Source organism: Dipodomys merriami, unplaced genomic scaffold (genome assembly GCF_024711535.1).
Source record: "Dipodomys merriami isolate MVZ:Mamm:240054 unplaced genomic scaffold, mDipMer1.0.p SCAF_881, whole genome shotgun sequence".
In the NCBI taxonomy this organism is placed as follows: Eukaryota; Metazoa; Chordata; class Mammalia; order Rodentia; family Heteromyidae; genus Dipodomys; species Dipodomys merriami.
In genome coordinates this window covers 37,295-44,137 of record NW_027206492.1, presented here as the reverse complement: position 1 = coordinate 44,137, position 6,843 = coordinate 37,295, and positions in this window count along the sequence as shown.

Here is a 6,843-nt window from a genome sequence, read left to right as displayed (position 1 = left end):
CTAAATCCTTGATAATTCTAGGAACCGATCTGACTGAAATCAGTTGACTCACACTTTTCCTGCACAATGAAAGAAAAGGTCCAGGCTAGGAAAGCAGCTAGAGAAGGCAGGCAGATTGTATCTGTGACAAAACTTTGTGGAAAATGGTATAGAGGATTACTTACTGGAGATCCATTTGCACTGGAAGCATGATGCTGAACTATTGCTTGCTGATTCTGAACTACTGCTTTGATCATTATATTCTCCAAGAAGGAAAAATGAAATTTAATTGATATCAAAGGACGACTAATACATTTTGACTTCTCATTAAGCATCTTCAATCATCAAAATCACCTGAAGACAATAGATAGGCCTACTTTTTTTTTTTGGTCCTTTCCTGGGGCCTGAACTCTGGCCTGGGCGCTGTCCCTCAGCTCTTCAGCTCAAGGCTAGTGCTCTAGCACTTGAGCCACAGCGCCACTTCCGGCTTTTTTCTTTTTGCTTATGTGGTGCTGAGGAATTGAACCCAGGGCCTCTGGCATGCAAGGCAAGCGCTCTACCACTGAGCCACCTTCCCAGCCCAGGCCTACTTTTTAAGATGAAAACAAGTGTTTTTTTTAAAAAACAAGAATTTAGGTAGTCATATAAAGGAATTCTATTTTACTACTGCATTATACATTTTTTTCAAATGTTGGTTACCAATAAATAATGGATCTATTAGCAAGCTCTTAAAGCTCATATATTGAATAGTAAGTTCTCTTACACTATATCTTGGTATTTCCCAAATTATTTACATAGAAGGCATTTTTTCCTATTTTCTCCTTCTTAGAATAAGCTGCGCATGAATCATGAATACACCACTGGTCTTCATTTTCAGTCTGTGCATTTGAATACGGAGGAAAATATTTCCTCTGCTCTCTATCAATTCACTATTCTCCAGTTTGAATAATTTAAAATAGTAAAAATGGAAAAAGAGAAAATAAATTCTGGTGAAAAAACATCTGCAGAAATTTCACCGGATTTTTCTGACCATTTCAACCAATGTGAACTATTGGGGAAATACATGGACACCTCATTCGAACTGGTACTCAAAGTCTCTGGTTAAGCAATTCTGATGAAGACACGGAACAAGATGAAAATGTGAGGAGGGTATCAATTGCAAGAAAATAATGGAGAAGAATACCATGCAAATTTCTCCTTTGGGATGCGGAAATTAATCGGCTTACTACAGTGCCGAGACTACTTTCCAAAAAGGCCACTCATGTATACTAGAAATGAGGTAAGTATACCCTTCTTCATCGAGAAGCCTAGAGTGGACATTTAGACATTGGACATGAGGTGGTAGCTCAAGGGAAAAATGTCTTCCTGACCCTTTACCCTTCTTCCATGTAGGAACAGACCAACCAGAATATCTTACCCTGACAGCATAGATTGTCTTACTGGAACAAAACTAATCTTAGTTACAAGGGTTCATAGAGAGATGAACACTTCAGACCGAATTTTTCAGAATAGAAGGTATTTTATCACAATATAATTATTTATTATACCTATCATTTCAAAAGTAGCTAAAGCCAAGAAGGTGAAAAAATTGTTCATATTCATGTTTACCTAATATCCTGGCCTGTCTACCATCCAACCAGGCAGGAACTTACACTACTGACTTTCTACCACCAAATATTTCCATAGTTCCTTGAGAAGTCCATATGTTTCTCCTCGATATTAGGCCTTAAATTGGTAATGTTTTAATCAAAGTGTTTCCTCTTGCCTCCAGGTTGTAAATTTACAAATGGTAAAGTATTAGGTCTAACTCTACCAAAAACTGAGGTAGAGATAATGGAATAATACTTTAAAACAGAGTTGCCTTTGATATCCTAAACACAACAGAATAATGCATAACAATTTCTTATATTATATATACTTATATATTTTATATGTGCTTATCTTAAATCTCACACAGTGAATCTTACTAGAATTAATTGATAATTTGACAAATAAATTGAAAATTATTCCCATAAATAGATTGGAACATAAATAATTAGGTTTAGAATATATATTAGACTATAAAATGTATCAATGCAATGTCTTCGGTATAAACTTGTGACACCTTCTAAGTTTTCTTGTTCTTCTGAATTCACATTGTAAAAAAAAAAAAAAACAGTATTGTTTTCCTCTAATCTAGAAGAGATTTTACACTGCTGATGTGATGTGTTTATTGTGTTAACTCGCTAGTCCCAGTGTTTTTTTCCATATTTCTGAAGCATTCTTACTGATTATACCCAAATTTTACTGATATGATGCCTAAAAGCTATTATTCTTCTGCAGTACCCATGGGTCCGACGATATCAGGTCCCAGTTACCTGCATCATCAGATAACATGGGCAAGACTTCTCACCTTGGTCCATGCAACATGCTAAGAGAAAGTAATTGAAGACCCATCTCAATTCATTGCAGGAATTAGCCGTAAGCAATTGTGAAATGTAAGGCAAATTAAAATGAAAGATGAGATCACAAAATATGAGAGAAATTACTGTAGTCCAAACTTTCAATTTACAGATGACCAGCCCATATGAGTGCCACGCCTACTCCAGTGGAGTCTGCTTAGCAGACTCCAGTGGAGTCTCCTTTCAGACCTGAGAATGGGGCTCCACAGAGACCTATCTCTGAACAATGGGACTTCACCGAAGTCTACCTCAGAGAATGGGGCTTCTAAGAGGCCTACTCCTGGAAAGGCTGGCAAACCCCTGGGAAAGATGTGTTTCTGCTTTTCTTTTCTTCACTGTATAGGAGTGCCTATTAATCTTTTACTTTTTCTACTGCTCTTTGTACTTACTCATTGTCAACGTTCCCGTATTCAAAGCTCTTTCTTAAGAGTGTTGATGACTCCAATATCTGATGAGTGTCTTAAAAATATGACTAACTCACCAGAGTTAAATTCTACCCTGAAACCCCTCTTATGGAGGCTAGTAGACAAGTCATAAGTAAATATAAAAGTATTGGGGGTTTCACGAAGTCACTTCAGCAGAAGGAATTGTTTGTAAGAGATTTGCAAGAAGCTGTAGGCTCGGCTAGAACAGAAAGAATGTATGGCAATTGCTGAGATAACTACTTAGGAGAAAGAATTTCCTGCTACTCTCTTTTATTTATTAAGAGACTTGCTAGATCTAGGTCTCCTTGAAGTTTACTATTAAAAAAGGAACAGGAAAGATCTTATGGGACAGTTAAGGCCTCTATAAAAAAAGGTAATGGTTAATTGGTGACAAACATTGAAACCCATTTTATTTCTTAGAGATAAGCCGGAAACAAATGCCTATCAGGCGACCAGCTGGTGACACCCAAGAATGAAGTCCTGCAGCAAGATTGTGTAACCTTTTGACAGTTCTCATGAAGACTTTTGCTATAAAAGTTTGTTATCCTCTGCATAAAATCGTAATCAGCATCCACTCTTAATGTGTGTGAGTTGTCTGTTTGCCATCTCCCCCCCTATTCCAGGTTCCTCCCCTAGGTGTCCTCTGTCGTCCAGACAGAGCCGGTCCTCGGCATATGAGTAAACAAAATCACAAATGTCACAAGATTATTTTTAATACCCCTCTCCTAATGATGAATGGAAGATTTCAGTCCAGCATAAGTAGGCCAAAAAATAATTCCTGGAATGTTAGATCCATAATTGTTCTACCAAGGCTAGGAAAACTTGACTTAGAGTTCAAATATAACAAAAACACACAAAAATCACAAACAAACAGCAATCTCTAGAGAGTATGTATATGACCTCACACAATTTTAAGCAGTTAATGAAGGGAAGTCATGAGAAAAGCAAACAAATTGTTCAAAGTGGGCAGTTTGGGGTAGGGGAGAATTTTGAATAGATTAAAATAGATTGTCAAAGGTTATACATTACCTACATCTACTGCAAATATTTTCTTCTCTGAGTATTTTTTTTTTGGGGGGTGGGGTCCAGTCGTGGGGCCTGAACTCTGGGCCTGGGTGCTGTCCCTCAGCTCTTCAGCTCAAGGCTAGTGCTCTACCACTTGAGCCACAGCTCCACTTCCGGCTTTTTTCTTTTTGCTTATCTGGTCCTGAGGAATCGAACCCAGGGCCTCAGGCATTCAAGGCAAGCGCTTTACCACGGAGCCACTTTCCCAGCCCCCATTCTTTGAGTATTCTTTGTCTGAACTGGTTACTCCAGTCTTGAGCTACACTTTATAGCTTGTGAAGATAGAATGGAAGAAACAAGGTCAAGAACCCATTACACCACTAGAGAGAAAACAGTCCTCTATGGTTTCTCTCATCTTTCTTCACTACTTTTTTCTCATACTTTTAATAAAATCAAGTGATTTTGAGTTACATCTTTCCGTCTTTTTCAGAGAATTACTGTTTGGTAATTAAATGTCAATTCACAAATTTTGATGTCTTTTTTTAAAGATCTTTGAATATTAATTCCACTGCAACATTGTTTCACACAGTGAGAGCATATTTCCTGGGTAAGGACAATTCTCAAGGGAACCTACAGGATTTACAGCAAGGTTTGTGAGGCTTGTTTGTTTACTGTGAAAATGAGCATATTCACCCACATTGCTCCCTCTCAGCTAAATCTCCACGGATTTCTTTGCATGAAAGCCTATTTTCCCAGACAATTTTAAATTTTCTTAATAGGCTAAGTTGTTAAAAAGTTTGAACAATTAAAATTTACCTGTCATAAATTTTAATGCTCTTTTGAAATTCCTTTATCAGAATCGTGAAATCACCAATCATAATCCCGCCTTTACCATCAAAAGCAGTTAACATGTTGTTTTCATGATATAGTATCTATGAAAAACTATTTTCCAGTACCTTTGTTATGCGTATATATGACCATATAAACTGATGCTGAGCAAAATGAACTCCAAGATATGGAAAGAGAAATATTTATTTGCGGTTGTTGTTTTTGATGTACTATGTGATTTCTATTTTCTTTGAGATTTTCCCGTGTGGTTAATCCCCTGCTGTGTTTGATTTTGGTATCCTGTGTATTGTGTATACATTTACCTTAATTAGGGAAAGGAACATGAACAAAAATAATGGTGAGGCAAAGGACAAAGAGCAAACCAATGCAATAGCAATTCTCACAAGACAATATGTTGTAAATGTACATTACAACTTTTGAGGCGTATTGGGGTGAAGGAAAAACTGTGAGAAAAATGAGAGAGGGAATAACAAGTTTGAAAAGTTATGTGTTCAGTACCTTACAATGGCTGTAACCCCAGTGCACATCACTTTCTCATTAAAATTAAATTTAAAAAATAAGCTGATGAAATAAAATTTCACTGTTTTGGTATAGTCAATATTATTCTTTATGTAGTAACTTTTTAAAAATCAGTATTATTTGGCATCTAATTTGAATTAATTACCTCTTCTTTATCAGAGGGTCATCAACTTGACTGATATCCAACTAGACAATTTTTTCAAAATATACTTGCCAATATTTTGAAAATAGAATAAATCTAGTACTTTCTTATACTAAAACAGAAAACAGTTTAATTCTATGGAAACCCATAACTTTTAAAAGTAAATAAGTTGTTAAGAGGACAGAATGTACGTGTTCTTCAAAATTCCTATGTCTAATAACTACTCATTTTCAAATTCTGAACATTCCATACCTGACAGATTCAAAATATGCCTGTTTGTATGTTATGTAATTCTGCAATAGATCCATTTTCCAATGGGGTGTTACAGACTGAGAGCTGAACAGAAAAAAGCTACATTCTGATATAGGATAAAACTATGAAGCATGTTATAATTAATTCTTCAGGAGTAAGCAGTTGTTTGTCAGATTAAGCTATTATTTAATGACCATCAATCACAAGATTTATGCCATAAAGTCATCCTAGCCCACCAGTTTCCAACTTGTAGGGTGCATCTCAAAATTCCCTTAATTCACATCAAGCATAGCTTATCTCCATTGTGAAAATACACTGCACCTCTGCTAATGTATTGGCCTCCGTGTTCTGGAAAGAACACCACTATAAACTGGGTTGCATCATTTTTCCCCCACTGGTATTCTTGGAAATATTATTTATATTTATACTTTTTTAACTATCATAGATAATCAGATTTTAAGATTACAGTTCAAAGCCTGTGAAGACTCAGGGTCTATGTTGAAGGGGCAGAATGATGTAGGCCCTGGCCTCAGGATTGTCTGAGGACTGTCTTTGAGTATTAGGAAAGCTCTTGGTATGTCGGGCTAGAGAGGGAAAATGTTCTCTCCCCCTATCTCAAAACAAATGTCACAGACTCCTGGGAGCTGAGGAAGTAGCTCTTCTGCTTGCTTAAGCATAGTTGAACAGCTGGTCAAGCATTTTCCTGAGATTGGAGAAGTGGTTTAAGCTTGCTCTAAAATAGTTTAGATAATAATATACCAAGACAGGGCTGGGAAGGTGGCTCAGTGGTAGAGCGCTTGCCTTGCATGCATGAGGCCCTGAGTTAGATTCCTCAGCACCACTTAAGCAAAAAGAAAAAAGGCGGAAATGGTGATGTTGCTCAAGTGGTAGAGCTCTAGCCTTGTGCTGAAGAGCTGAGGGACAGCACCCAGGCCCAGAGTTCAGGCCCGACGAACGGACCCCCCCAAAAATAATAATATACCAAGGCATTGTCTCATAGGTCAAGTAAAAATGTATCTGTTGAAATTTTTGTGTCAATGTCTTCTGACCAAATCTTGGCAAAGATCATGCTTGCTTGTCTTCAAATACCCACTAACAATAAAGCATAGCATGCAGTGGCAATTGCTGTTTGCACTCTGCATCCCCAGTGTCCTGGTGATTTCGTTACCCTTACCCAGGGACCCCAAGGCACTAGACGATACAATTGGCACCCAAACAGGGACCCTTCATT